This window comes from Odocoileus virginianus, chromosome 12, assembly GCF_023699985.2.
Source record: "Odocoileus virginianus isolate 20LAN1187 ecotype Illinois chromosome 12, Ovbor_1.2, whole genome shotgun sequence".
In the NCBI taxonomy this organism is placed as follows: Eukaryota; Metazoa; Chordata; class Mammalia; order Artiodactyla; family Cervidae; genus Odocoileus; species Odocoileus virginianus.
In genome coordinates, this window is record NC_069685.1 from 12,380,399 (window position 1) to 12,396,067 (window position 15,669).

Sequence of the window (15,669 nt, forward strand, 5' to 3'; positions counted from 1 at the left end):
ACTTTAAGATGGAAAAAATAAATAAATAAACTTTAAGATGGTTAAGATGGTAAATTTTATGTTATGTATCTTTTACAACTGGGGGAAAAAATGTATATTAGATTTTTCCCTGGGGCCTGCAGCATCAATGGGATGGGCAAGGGTCAAGATCTTCATATTGTCAGGAAACTCTGCAGCCACCATCAGGACCAGAAGTGGCATGATAAATGTACAAGAAAGCCCATTGGGGCCAGCCCTGGAGATCAGCCCCTTTGGAGGCACTTCACATGCAAAGGGAATTTTGCTAGAAAATGTCAGAGTTGGAGCCAAACAGGTAAATTCTGGCTTTGGGAAGTATTTCTGGGGCCAACTGATCAAGAAGAGGAAGAAACTCAACAGTTCCTTACCCAGTGATGATTGCTTGAACTTTACTGCAGAAAACAGTGAAGTTTCCGTTGCTGGATTTGATTGCAAAACAGCAGGCTCTTGGTGACATTCCTGGAGTCCACTTTAAAGCGGTCAAAGTAGCCAGTGTCTCTCTTGGCCTTATGCAAAAGCAAAAAGAAAAGACTAAGATGAGAAGTTTTGATGATGCAAGCATGGTAGTAATAAACTTTCATATACCAAAAAAAGTATATTAAAGAGAGAAGTTTCCTTTCACTAAATATAAAAAGAAATGTTTTCATAAAGGACATTAGGGTACAATCTAGACTATATTTTACCATTAGGGTCTTATAAAAAAAAGTTCTTTGTATAGCAAACTTCTGTAAAAGTTGAGAGAGTAAAATTATTGTATCTCAGAAAGCTATTTCTGTGGGAAGCTAAGATTATATAGTCTAGTTATATTGCTTCCTGGGGAATATAATTTTCCTCAGGGAGAGAGCTTGGAGAACAAGAGAATTAGAAGCTAATACATCCTCCCTCTGATTGTTACTCTCAGATAACAAGCTTTTCAACTGAAGTGTTGGTAAAAGCTAAATAGCAGTCAGCTTATGACTGGTCGTATGATAAATGGCTATAATTTTAGTATTTTGGTCAATATTGCTATGTACGCAGGAGGTAGAATTTTTATTGAAATATAGTTGATATGCAGTGTTGTGTTAGTTTTAGGCATACTGCAAAATGATTCAGTTTATATAATCTGAATCTGCGATATATATACACACACATACACACACACTTTTCCAGATTGTTTTCCCTTATAGGTTATTACAAAATATTGAGTATAGGTCCCTGTGCTGTATAGTAGGTCTTTATGCTTATTCATAGCAGTGTGTATCTGTTAATCCCAAACTTCTAATTTAACCCTCCCCCCACCTCAGGAAGTACAATTTGATCCAGAGGACCACAAAACCTGTGCTTTCAATGCATTTCAAGTAAATTTTCTGAAATTTTATGTTCATACTTGGAAATTCTTCATAAGGTAAGTGAGGTATCATTAAATGACTCTCAGCACTCTTAACTTAGTGACTCAGATAATTTGTCCAAGTTTCTACATGCCAGAGAAAGTCTTTCAAGGTCAAGTTTCTAAAGCTCAAACCTAACTGATGTGAGAGAAAGCATCCTTTCTTTGGTCCCACTGTAACATAGATATTGGTTTATCCTAATAGCAACGTTATATGAGTAATAATAGCTTCAGTCCTAATGCTGATGTTCAAGGTATGATCACGGTAGTAAAATAACTACCAATTATAATTAAAAAGGCGTACACTACCATGTGTAAACTAGATGGCTAGTGGGAAACTGCTATCTAGCACAGGGATCTCAGCTCAGTCCTCTGTGATGACCTTTAGGGGTGGGATGGGGTAGGGGTGGGAGGAAGGCTCAAGAGGGCAGGGATGTATGTATACATACAGCTGACTCACATTATTATACAGCAGAAATGAACACAACATTGTAAATAAATTATACTTCAATTGTAAAAAGTTAAATTAAAAAATAATTAAAAAGGCAACATCAATTTTAGTTACTCAAAATTCCATAAGGAAAGATCAGTTCAGTTTTTTGTAATTTTTTCGGTATTTTGCTATATTTGGTATTAACCGTTTCTCTAAAGGCTTTTCCTACCTGCCCACCCCCACCCCCACCCCCCATGAAATAGAAGAGTTAAGCAAAGGAAATAGTAATTGCTGAGGCAAGAAGCGAGCTTTCCTTTTCCACAAGAAGGCAACCCCATGATAGGCCCTCCAGCCTCCAGTAATACTGCTGCCTCTTTGAGAAGCTCATTTAGGCCTAAGTGAGCAAGGCCGATGAGGTGATGACAGAGGTGCCGGCTAAAATGCTGAGCTCAGCCCACTGCAGTTTCAGAGTTTTGAGTCTCCTTGTTTTGAAAAGGAATTTATTATTTTCTTCCACTATTACCTCATTTTAAAAAATTCTTCTGCTTCCCTGGTGGTCCAGTGGCTAAGACTCTGCGCTCCCAATGCAGGGGTCCTGGGTTCCCTCTCTGGGAAACTAGATCCCCACATGCTGCAACTGAGACCTCATGCAGCTAAATAAATAAGCAAATAAATAAATATAAAATATAAAATAAACCTTAAAACAATTCTCCACTATGAACGCAAACTTAGCAAACCACTGAATCATAATACAACGGCATATACTGAAGAAACCTAATGTAATCTAGAGGGCTTAGGGAAAAGCCTTCCCTGGAGATAACATTTTCAAAGGTGGGCCTAAGTTTGAAGCTTGATTTAATTTAGAAGCAGAGAAATGTTCTAGGTATTGTACCTATTAGAATAGGTGGCTGTGAAAAAAGATCAGTTACTGTTCTTGGAAATTAAAAATGTGATTATCTAAATTTAAAGTATTACAACTATTTTTAATATTAAAAATAAGATTTTTCCCTTGACCGCTAGTTATGTTGAACATCTTTTCATGTTTTTTCTTTGACTATTTATAGCTCCCTTTCTTTGAACTACCTGTTTATATTCTTTGCTCATTTTTTCCTCTTGAGTCATTTGTGAGTTTTCTTATTGATTTGTGAGTGCTCTTTGTATACTGGCACTTTGCTTGATATATGTGAGCAGATGATTTCTCTCAGCCTGTCACTTGACATTTAACTTGTCTTAGTGTCTTTCAAATATCAGCAATTAACATTTTTATAGGGAGTAATTTGTAATTATTTTATTAAAAGTGTGTGGGGTTTTAACTTTTTATTTTGCATTGGAGTTGATTAACAATGTTGTGATAGTTTCAGGTATATAACAAAGTGATTCATTTTGGTGTAATGGATACATTTTCCATTTAGACTGTTACATAAATATTGAGCAGAGTTCCCTGTGCTATACAGTAGGTCCTTGTTGGTTATCTGTAAGCTTGTGGGTTTTAATTTTGCTTAGGAAAGTCTTCTCAAATGCAATACAGTAATAGAACTTCTTCTGGTATAATTATACATATCAAAATCATCTAATCTCTCCACAAACATTTTACAGTTTCCTTTTTCTGTAAAATGGAGATGATATCTTCCTTACAGTGTTTTGTGTGAATGAATAGACACTTGTGAAATATCTGGCATACACAGGCACTCAATAGATTTATTGAGGAGATAAGAAAATTGAGAGCAGTGAAATAAGGGGACCGGCCAAGGTCAAATACAAACAAAAATACAACCTCCCAAGTCCCTGACTCAAGGCAGCTAGACTAAGTGGCCTCTCCTTAGCCTCTGTACGGACAGGTAGAGTTGACTTTCCTTTTCCGTGGCTGTATGTTAAACAAGTACGCAGACCCCTGAGAACAGCTTCCCATCCCCTGAGGGAGATGGTCATGTGTTTGGGATTTGATGTGTTCCTTCCCTTCTTTCCTATCTCCTGTTGACCTGCCACAGGGTGTATCTGTTCCTCACCTCGTCACACCCATGCCTTGCCCTCGCTTTGAATCCATCAGTCCACGCCCAAGTCCCTGAAGCCTGGGATGCCGATGGATGTGTCACCAGCCTGGGGTCCAGGATTGCCATGCCCCATGGGGAGGAAGGCGCGCTTCAGACTGCCCCCCCATTCTCTGATTCCTAGTGTCTCATCTCATTGTGTTTCATGCACGTTACTTCCACGGCCTCCCTGCCTCTCAGCCTTCCTACCCCCCACTCCTGCCCTCCGCACTCGCAGACTCCACTCTGCTGCCTTCACGTTACTTCTAAAGCAGAATCTGATCATGTCACCTTTTACTGAAAACACTTCAGTGCTGTTCCATGCGCTTATTATTTTGTCGTAGGCAAATATTTTCCTTCTTTGGATCTCTTTCTCCACTTGAAGAATAGGCTTAATAAGGGTTAGCTACAGCTTTTAGTAGACAACACAGGGACTTCCCTGCCAGTCCAATGGTTAAGAATCTCTTTCTCCAGTGCAGGGGCCATGTATCTGATCCTTGGTGTCGGGGAAATAAGATGCCACATGCCACAGGGAGACTCAGCCCATGTGCCACAATGAGAGGGGCCTACACACGGCCACAAAGACCCCGTGCACTGCAGTGAAGACCCAGCCCAGCCAAAGACAGTATGTCAAATATATTATAAATATTATGTACTACATATATAAAATAGAGCTATCTCAGCCTGACCTATAAATCCTCTGTGAGGATCTGCAGCTTCACCCGTGGCCATCTCCTGTCTTGCATTTCTTGGTCCAGTCATCCTCGTCCCCTTTCCACTCCTAGAATGCAGCCCTCACTTATGTTCTGTAATCTGCACTCACCGTTCCCGCTGTTTGGAAGAACACTTCTCACCCTGCTCCTGGGGCCTGGCTATCCACCTTCAGTGTCTAGTCTTTATTTACCATGCAAAGTTCAGCTTCCTCCTGAAATATGTTTCTGGCATATACTGTCCTCTCAACGAATATGTGTTGAATGAAGAACTACTGAACACTGAGGAGGGATTGATGCTGTCTGTTAATAACTGTATGTATAGTATCTCATTCGGTGTTCACAGACTTCCTGTGAGGTCAATACCATCAATCCCATCATCGTGGATGTTCAGAGCAAGCCTAGGAAATGTGGAGTAACTTGTCTGAGTTTATGCAGTTATACAGTTATCAGTGGCAAAACTGATATCCCAATCCAAGTCTGTCTGACTCCAAAGGCCAAGTTTAGAGTGAAATAGAGCAGGACATGAAGGAAGAAGTAATCAATCTTCACAGAAAGCTCTCAAGAACACGGTTTTCTCATGTAAAGTGTGCATAGATTTGGAGAAGCAGAGCAGAATCTTTAAAGCCTGGCTTTTTCACCAATAGCTAAGAAGGTACCAAGGTCCCACAGAGCAGTGGGTTCTCTTGTCCAGCAAGGAGATACGGCAACTATTCCAGACAACCTGCCCCCAAGGACCACCCCGTCCCACAGTGTCTCTAGCATGAGAAATCAGGAATTCAAAGTTTCTTTCCAGACAATCAGATCTCTTTCCTTCTATGCCATAAAGCACAGTCCATGATATTTCTTAAAAAGAAATGTCTCTTTTTAAATAAAGTTTTCCATCTTGATGTGTAGGTTTACAAATAATTCATATTATTAGAGTAGAAACAGTTCAAATATAAAGGGTAAGCCACTTCAGCATCCATTTTCAGAACTTGGGACTGTCAAATTTGTAGTCATAGCACATTAAAGGACATTATTTTGGTCTTAGACATGGTCAAAAGTTATAGGTGCTGGAATAAAAGGGCTTCCCTGGTAGCTCAGCGGGTAAAGAATCCACCTGCAGTGCAAGAGACCTCAGTTTGATTCCTGGGTCGGGAAGATCTGCTGGAGAAGGGATAGGCTATCCACTCCAGTATTCTTGGCCTTCCTTGATGGCTCAGGGCTGGCAAAGAATCTGCCTACAATGCAGGAGACCTGGCTTTGATCCCTGGGTTGGGAAGATCCCCTAGAGAAGGGAAAGGCTGCCCACTCCAGTATTCTGGCCTGGAGAATTCCATGGACTGTATAGTCCATGGGATTGCAAAGAGTCAGACACGACTGAGTGACTTTTATTTTCACTTTTCACAGGAATAAAAACATGAGACAAAGATAGGTCTCTATCTTTTCAAGAGATATGAGTGCCTTTATGCTCTGCTCATCATTAAGAAAATACTTTGTAAATAGTCACATGTTTGTGCTACTGTTAAGTTTTCTGGGAGCTTTTTCAAGTGATTTGTTAATGGTATCTATCAAGTGGTTTGTCCTTAAACAATGGTGACTTCAAATAGGAAGGAAGATAACTTCCTCTGAAGATGGATGTAATGATGAATGGAGGGTAAAGAGAAGGTTAGGAGTGACAATTAGATATGTAGTGATTGTGGAGTAGTTTCAAACAGTAGGACTGAGAATGAGACACTCAAAACTAATGGGTAGATATGCTATGAAGTGAAAAAGGCAGGGGACAGAGCAATGAACAGAATATATTACAATCTGTGGAGCATATGTAAGATTTGCTGCTGCTGTCAAGTCGCTTCAGTCATGACCCTATGACCCGTAACCCTCCAGGCTTCTCTGTCCACGGGACTCTCCAAGCAAGAATACTGAAAGGGTTTGCCATGTCCTTCTCCAAGGGATCTTCCTGACCCAGGGGTCAAACCCACAACTCTTATGTCTTCTGCATTGGCAGGCAAGTTCTTTACCACTAGTGCCACCTGCAAAGCCCATGTGTGATATAAATGTCTCTAGAAAGACTCACGAGAAACTGGTTAGAATGATTGCCTCTGTGTATAAGAAAAACATTCTCTGACACAAGTCATAGCAATGTTTTCTTCAGCCAGTCTCCCAAGGCAATAGAAATAAAAACAAAAATAAACACATGGGACCTACACAAACTTACAAGTTCTGCACAGCAAAGAAAACCAACAAAAATTGAAAAGACAGCCTATGAAATGGGAGAAAATATTTGCAAATGATGCAATAGACAAGGGCTCCATCTCCAAAATATACATACAACTCAACAAAAAACCAAAATACTATAATTCAAAATTTAGCAGAAGACCTTCATAGACATTTCTCCAAAGAAAACATGCAAATGGCCAGTAGACACATAAAATGCTGCTCAACATCACTAATTATTAAATGTATATCAAAGCTATAATGAGGTACTACCTAAAACCAGTCAGAATGGCCATTATTAAAATAACAAATATCATCTACAAATAAATGCTGGAGAAGATGTTGAGAAAAGAGAACCCCCCTACATGTTGATGGGAATATAAGTTGCTACAGCCACTATGGAGAACAGTATGGAGGTTCCTCAGAAAACTGAAAACAGAATGACTATATGATTCAGCAAACCCACTCCTGGGATTATACCTGGTCAAAACTCTAATTCAAAAAAGTACATGCACCCCTATGTTCATAGAGTACTATTCCCAATAGTCTGAATGTGAAAACAACCTAGATGTCCATCAGCAGATGAATGGATAAAGGAGATGCGGTTTGTATATGAAAGTGTTCGTCACTCAGTCGTGTCCGACTCTTTGCCACCGTATGGGCTGTAACCTGCCAGGCTCCTCTGACCATGGGGTTTCCCAGGCAAGAATACTGGAGTGGGCTGCCATTCCATTCTCCAGGGAATCTTCCTGAGCCAGGGACCAAATCCAAGTCTCCTGCATTGCAGGCAGGTTCTTTACAAACTGAGTGTTCCGTTTTATATGGGATTCAGTTCTTTCTTGAGGAGTCTTACACACAGCGGAATACTACTCAGCCATAAAAAGAATGAAATAATGCCATTTGCAGCAACATGGATGCAACTAAGATGATCATACTAAGTGAAGTAAGTCAGAAAGAAAAAATATATATATCATATAATATCACTTATATGTGATCTAAAATATGGCACAAAAAATAAAAATAAAACATGGCACAAATGAACCTGTCTGTGAAACAGAAAAAGAGAGAGCAGACTTGTGGCTGCCGAGGGAAGGGGAAGGGGAAAGGGCTGGAGGGGGAGTTTGGAGTTGATAGACGCCAATGTATTACATTTAGAATGGATAAACAGCAGTGTCCTAAGATATAGCACAGGGACAATGTTTAAATCAACTACACTTCAGTTTAAAAAATTAAACAAGCAAACAAAACCCCAAACCAAAACAAACAAGAATGATTGCTTCTGAGAAATGGGAAGTACTAAGTTGTTCAGTGGGGAGATCAAAGGTGAAGAATAGACTTTTCTGCTATACTCTCTTCTCTTTCTCCGTGTGTGTGTGTGTGTGTGTGTGTGTGTGTGTGTGTGTGTGTGTGTTAACCACGTGCACATATTTTCATTTCAAAACACACCAAACACAAGGTTGCCCAGAATTGCAAGACTCAGGTGTCTGGGGCACACTCAAGCTCAGCTAGGCTACCTTGTATGCAGTCTCTCTTTAGCAGGCAGGAAATAGATGTACAACTTTCAGAAAATTAAGGTCTACACAGCTCTACTATGCCCTGCCTAGAGAGACCTGAGGGCCAGAATGAGAGGTAAGGAAACAGTGATGGGAAAACTGAAAGAGAGATGGGCGTGGTGGTTTGGAAATCAAGAATTTAGCCCCACCTGAGGGCCAGCTCCCAAGGTCAGTATTTAAGTCTCTGTCCCATTCAGGTCTTTCTCAAGGAGGCATTTCAGCCCATTCTCCGCTTGTCTCTTAATTACTCTGACAGCCAATCTACTGATCATTTGGCTTGCCATGTGTCTTGCCCACAGAGAAAACAGGTCCCAGTCAGCAGAGGGAAAATTGACTAAGGTGTGATTCTGATCCACGTTGCAGTTCTATTTCTTCTTGTATTTAAATACATTAAAACATGAAGTCATTTGTACAGAGACAAGATAATAGTTTTGAAAGAGTTTTCATTTGTTTCCTAGCATTTCCTTCTATTAAGACAGCTAGAGAATTCTCTTGTGTTTCAGTGGTTAAGACCCAGGTCTTTCACGGCCGGGGGTCCAGGTTCAATCCCCGGGCGGGGCAAGCTGAGTAGCACAGACCGAAAAAAAAAAAAAAAACACACAGAAAGCAGCTGAACCATTAGAAATTCATCAGCTCAGGGAAGATATGTGATAGCAGGAAACAGGAAAAAGATGGCAACTCTTTTAGGTTTGTGTTTCAAAAGCTAGTTCCTTAGAATAAAAAAAAACGATGAAGGCAAGGTTTGAGAGCAGTGAAGAACAGGCCTTCTCTGACCACCTTTCTTACTAACTGAAAAAGGATTCACCGTGGGTATGTACTCAATCACTTCAGTCGTGTCTAACTCTTTGCGACCCTATGGACTGTAGCCTGCCAGGCTCCTCTGTCCATGGGATTCTCTAGCAAGAATACTGGAGTGGGTTGCCAGTTCCTCTTCCAGGGGATCTTCCCAACCCAGGGAACCTGTGTCTCTTACACCTCCTGCGTTGGCAGGTGGGTTCTTTACCACTAGCGCCTCCTGGGAATCCCGCCCGCCCGCCCGCCACCACCCCCCCCACCAAAAAAAAAAAAGGATTCACTGCATCTGGTGAAAGAACAGAACTAAAGGGGAAATGATGAGTTTGACAGCAGTGTGACCCGAGATAGGTGGTTGTCTGCTCCCTGGTTCTCCAGGTTGGGCCCTGGGACGTGAGCCAGGGCCAAACCCTCAGCTGGGATTATGGAATCCAAAATCAAAAGAGACCTGAGGCCAAGAAACTGGCAGAATCCTGGGGAGGTACCATAATATCAGAGGTTAAATAGTTCTGTGATCTATGCAGGCAGATAGCCTCAGTGTCTAAGCTATCGTGATAGGGCAGCTACAGATTGAGTCTCATGCATCCAAAGGAAGCAAAGGATTAGTTGAGAGGAACTCACTAGATTTGATGGGTTGAAGAGATGAAAACAAAAGTTGTCTCCATGACAACCTGCATGGACCATTCAGGGAAGAGACTCCTCTCTGACCCCCGTCAGTGGAGACTGGATTTCTTTCAACCATAATGGCTGCCACCAATGCTTTTGAACCATATGATCCATATAACCAATAAAATTACATAGGCCAGATCAAGTCAGTACTCAGGTAAAACTCCATGTAAGGGAGGAGGCAAGAGTCCAAACTAGCAGAGATTAAGAGTCTGCCATCCTTACGGAATGGTGACTCAGAATAGAAATTTAACTAAGTTACTTAAGAATAAAGTTGGCACGTGTTTTGTGCACCTAAATTTTTGGCCTTAGAGCCATACTCTTTTTTCCATTGGAAAAGACCCTGATGCTGGGAAAGACTGAAGGCAGAAGTAGTAGAGAGCAACAGAGGATGAGACGGTTGGATGGTATCACCGATTCAATGGACATGAACTTGGGCAAACTCTGGGAGACGGTGAGGACCAGGGAGGCCTGGCATGCCCCAGTCCAGCACTTGGTGACTGAACAACAACAAGAGTCACACCCACCATACACATTGTACCTCAGCCTCCTGTGAGTTTGAGAAGTTGATCCAGAGCTACTTACATGCTGTGTGCTGTTGGAATGTCAAGTTTCCCATCAGTCGAATGGAACAAACATCTTAATGTCCATTGTATGAGCTTAATATGAGACTTCAGTGTGATAATGTATGTGATAACATATATAAGGGGCCAGGCCCAATGTAGATGTTCCAAAAATACTAGTATTTCCATCATCTCAATACTATCACTTCCATCGACATCCACAGAATATTACAATTTCCAAGTTTATAGCTGGTTAGACATTAATTGTGCTTTAGTTTGCCTGCTTCATGATGGCATCTTAATCTCATCAGTAAAATGTCCTCAGATCACATGGATTACTTCTGGGAAGGGTTCCCATGGGCAGTTAGTCCCACCCACAGTGTGTGATTTCCAGTAAGCTTCAATCAAAGGGAGTGTCCCCTCCCTGACCTGAACATGCTGTCATCTCCCAGGCCTTTCGCCACGATCAGCGCAAAGTCCTTCTCTTGGCATTCTAGTTTCCTGTCCCTCATACATAAGATAAGCCACGGCCTGCTGGTTCAGGTCCAAGAAAGATGAGCTGCACCATTGCTCAACATCTTTTCCTGGAGCCAGGTAAGGAAGAGGGAAGAACATCAGTGCAGGCCCTCCATAGACATTATTTTAATAATCCAGGCTTTCTATCATCATCATTTCATTGACAAAAAACTAAGGTCCAGAGAGACTAGGTGATTTCCCTGCTAACCAAGAATGAGTAAGTGATAGAACAGAACCTGAAGCTAAATATGGAAGGCTCCAAAGTTCGTGCTCATTCCATCACATAACCAGCCATGGAAGGAAGGACATGAAGGACAACTATGATTTGTATGAGAATGATGGTTGATTGGAGTATGTGGCCAGCAATTAGAGATATCTGCAGCCGTTGCTAAAACACATGTATGTATTTGTTGATGTTGTTTTGTCACTCAGTCGTGTCCGACTCTTTTTGTGACTCCATGGACTGTAGCCCACTAGGCGTCTCTGTCCATGAGATTCTCCAGGCAAGAATACCAGGATGTGTTGCCATGCCCTCCTCCAGTGGGTCTTCCTGACCCAGGGATCGAACCCATTATCTCTTGCATCTCCTCCTTTGCAGGTGGATTCTTTACTGCAGAGTCACCAGGGAAGCCTATATGTGCTTAGATAGTAGCACTTAAACTGAGGGAAAGAGAAAGAGAGAGAGAGAGAGAGCATTCAAACATCTTTCGTTAGAACTAAAGTTAGAACTTGGGTTGACCTATCTCTGTAGTAGCAACAGTAATGGTAACAATGCTTCATATATGTACAGTACTCAGCTCTTCTAAGTACGTTTACATCCATCTGACTCTTAGAACATTCCTGGTAAGACATGCAGGAAAAGCCTTGCTATGCCCCTGAGAAATAAAAGAGGCATGAACCTGTTGCATCTTCCCTAGCAATCTCGGAAGCACAGAGCTGAAGTATGTGTGGGTACTCCAGGTGATGACTGAAGATGTGGGGAGGTGTGACCTCTTTTTTGTTGGTGGAGTAGAGAATAAGATGTGCCAGTCAGGGCCTCAGCAGGAAGCAGATGACATGGTTCAATTGCTCAGGGTGCAGGGAAACCGCAGACAAGGGACAGTTCTCTAGTTTGCATCACTGAGGACCCACACCCACATAAGACTGAAAGGCAAGAGGAGGATGTGGTTATTAAATAGGAAGAGAGAATACTCTGTGCAGAGAGACCAGTTGACCAGAGCTCTGGCCTTCAGCCAAGGGGCCCAGCCAGCCTGCAGTGACCCCACAAGGAGGGGTCCAGGAAATTATATACCTTGATTTTAATCCACCCCCCGCTTACCTCTGATCACCTGCTGGTACTTCCTGTTGGCCAAATCCAACTGGAAGTCAGAGATAAGGATACCGACTGATGTGGTCAAAACAGTTCGGCCTCAAGAGGCACAGAACAAGGAGCAAAGGGGTAGAGTGAATCTGGAGGAGTAAGTGGAAGATAGCCTGTACATGAAGTTTCCTGCTAAGGGTAAGGGGCCACACTAGAACTGCATATCAGTAAGACGTCAGCTTACCTGAGATGATGAAACAATAAAGAGGAATTACTGGACAGGTGACAGGCTCAATCAGAAGGCTGGCTATCTGTGAGGGTGTAAGATCTGACCTTCTCAGTGTGACGATTGTGTACTCAGGCTGCCTTGCCACGTGGCAGCAAAATCACTGCAGCAGTTCCTGGCACTGCTTCTGCACACCATGTTTGCTGGAGAAACAGAGGGCCCATGTTTCAAAATTTCCAGTAAAAGTCCTGAAACTTATTCTGATTGGACTATCTTAGGTCATATAATCAATTGTGAGCCAAACGTTATGGCTGGAATGTGGAATGTATCAACCTGCTTCGCTTAGGTTAAGTGCTTCATCCCTAGATACAGGAAGGGAATGGCTTCCCATAAACCACAAAGATTCTGGAAAAAAAATTAGAATTTTGTGGGATGTTTGGAGGGGCCACTAAGAACTGCCACTGTGAAAAAAGAGAGATGCCAACTGAGTCTAAAGAATGTTTTAGTCCAAACTGTAATTAATCAACAAAAGCCTAACATGGACCAAATGGACAGCAGTTGGGGGGAAGGGAGGCAGTGGTATTTATTTCATTCAATGAAACACAATGAGTCCATCAACTGTTGGTGTGGTGGCTCACTGATTTTCTTTGGAACTTGAATTCCCTTCTCATGATTATTACCTCATGGTCAAAAAACGGCTGCTGTACTTCCAGGCATCTGATACATGTTCAATGCAGAAAAAAGAAAGGAGGAAAAGATGGTCTAAAGGAAAAAATAGTTGTCCTCGAGAGCATTTCCTATTTGCAGAGGGAAACCCTTTACTTCAGTGGCCAAAACTTTGCTATGTGGCCACCTCTTAGCAGCAAAGGAGTCTGGGAAATAGAGGACTCTTGTTTTCTAGCTCCAGTTATAGATGAAGATAAGGGAGTCCAGGATTGGGAATTATTTTGGAGAACTCATCCATGATTTCTGCCACTGGAATGATTGCCTAACAGCACTGAAGACCCGGTTGAGGCTGGAAATCATAAATCTGTGGTGGAGTCAACCAGCAAAGAATCACTCACTTGGCAGGAAAATTGGTTAACTGGAAAAAACGACACGTTATACCAAATTTCACTGATTCTGCTAGCTTGGAAGAACTACAAGCCAACTTTTCCTAGCAAACAGAGTAGTAAAGCCAACCACATAGACAGTTCAGGAAAACTGCTGAGACAATGCTACTATCTCATTTCCAGAAAAACTAAGAACCTTTGTGAATAAATTTCTAAACTAAAGCCCATAGTCTGTGACATATACCAGCACTAATAGTGATTATCTTCCCAGAGAAGCTTATTCGTCTAGTTTTCAAGACTACTAACAAAGTTTTAGTAGTTTCTAGATAATCTCTAAAAATTGGTCCATATTCTGTTCAGTCCATCTTTAAAAGGAACTCCTTAGTGTCCAGGTTCTGAACGTTTCTGCATTGTCATCAAAACACAATTTTTTTCTTACATAAGCACCTAGAACAGGGCCATATATATGTGTGTGTTTAATTAAATTTTGTATGGTTGTGTAGTACAAATATCACATTGCTGTGCTCCTAGGATCCACAGTGACAGATCTGAAATATGTACAAATTCAACTCGAAGAGCCTTGAAGAGAAAGGTAGATCTTCACAGGTGTTCTCAAGGAGCAGCTAAGAGAATTTACTGTACATAACACACCTCGGGGTTTCCTCAGCCCCACATCACATGGCATTTGCTATCCCCACAATTTTCTTCCCCTCTCTCCTGCCTATTCAGGAGAGACATCTTGTGTACTTATGTAGATTCATTCACTCCCTTTCCAGGCTCCTGTAGGTCTGAAGTTTGACACATGTCTCCACCAGTACATCAAAAGTCCCATCCATCTTCCTGAGCAGAAAAGGACCTTCCTTCTTTTTCTAGTAGTTATTTTCTTTATTTGGCTACAGAGAGTCTTGGTTGTGAAATGTGGGGTCTTTAAGTTGCAGCTTGAGAACACTTAGTTGCAGCTTGTGGGATCTAGTTCCCCGACCAGGGATCAAACCTGGGCTCCCTGCTTTGGGAGCTTGGAGTCCTATCCACTGGACCATCAGGGAAGTTCCAGGACCTGCCTTCTTAAACAAATGTGTAGGGGGGCTGACAACGGCCAAACCATAACAACACCAGGCTCTAGGCAAGTGCTTAATATAACTTCATAGAAAGTGCCAGCAACTTCCCATCTTTAACATAAACAATACAAGTATTTCAGAAAAAATATATTGAGAATTTATTTTCATATGACACCATGGCAAAAGAATAAACATCACAAATTTCACAGATCTTCAATGTGAAACAGAAGAGAGAAAGGATAAGAGGAAGATAATGACTAAAATGATATGAAGCAAGAACAGTATTTACATTTTCACTGGAAAGGGACTGCTAGAAACGTGAATTTTAAACTCCTGACCAAAAGAAATACATGTTCTATTAAAAAATGAAATAGCTTCCATTTTCAATGTGTAAGAAAAACTATGCTTCATACACATATGAACTAATGAAGTTACTTTGTACTTTGTGGTTATCCTTAGATATATTAATAACCAACAAGTAAAAGGAAATGATGTCTATATCAAAACAAGGAAATGATTAGTGTAATTATTAAGATAACCAACAAGTCCATTAATTTCTTCTTTCAATCTCTATGATGCTTATTAACAACCATGGGTAACAAATGACGTATAATTGATACACAGTGTTGTAATTTCAGGTGTATAGCGCAGAGACTTGTTTATGTAGTGGTGCATCTATCCATACCCTGAAACAAAAGTGCTAGCCACTCAGTCACGTCCAACTCTTTGCGACCCCGTGGACTGTAGCCTGCCAGGCTCCTCTGTCCATGGAATTCTCCAGGCAAGGATACTGGGATGGGTAGTGATTCCCTTCTCCAGGGGATCTTCCTGACCCAGGGATCAAACCCAGGTCTCACACATTGCAAGCAGATTTTTTACTGCCTGAGCCAGTCGCGAAGCCACACTCATATATATATGGATATATATACACTACACACATACACTCTTTTTCAGATTCTTTTCCCTTAGAAACGATTAGACGATATTGAGGCTAGTTCCCGGTGCTGTTGGTTATCCCTGCTGGTCATCTATTTCATATATAATCGTGTGTCACTATACCTGCTTATACTACACGTGACTGTGACTTATCTTCTTTTTTCTCTCTTTGCTCTTCTTTCCTCATAGCTCACCTATTTCCACTTTTCTCTATACTTTCATTTGAAAATCTGGCTGTTTATAGACAGAATCCA

The 15,669-nt window shown here is 41.5% G+C and overlaps 1 long non-coding RNA gene across 1 annotated transcript in view; it reads right to left on the bottom strand.

Moving 5' to 3' along the window:
• LOC110140002 (uncharacterized) overlaps positions 1 to 12,620 on the bottom strand; it is a 53,893-nt gene extending 41,273 nt beyond the window's left edge. Inside the window, exons 1-2 of the long non-coding RNA XR_002314638.2 lie at positions 12,388 to 12,620; positions 387 to 524 (exon numbers count right to left, since the gene is read on the bottom strand). This is a non-coding gene — a long non-coding RNA (uncharacterized lncRNA). The remainder of the gene's footprint in view (positions 1 to 386; positions 525 to 12,387) is intronic.
• Between the last annotated feature and the right edge of the window lie 3,049 nt (positions 12,621 to 15,669).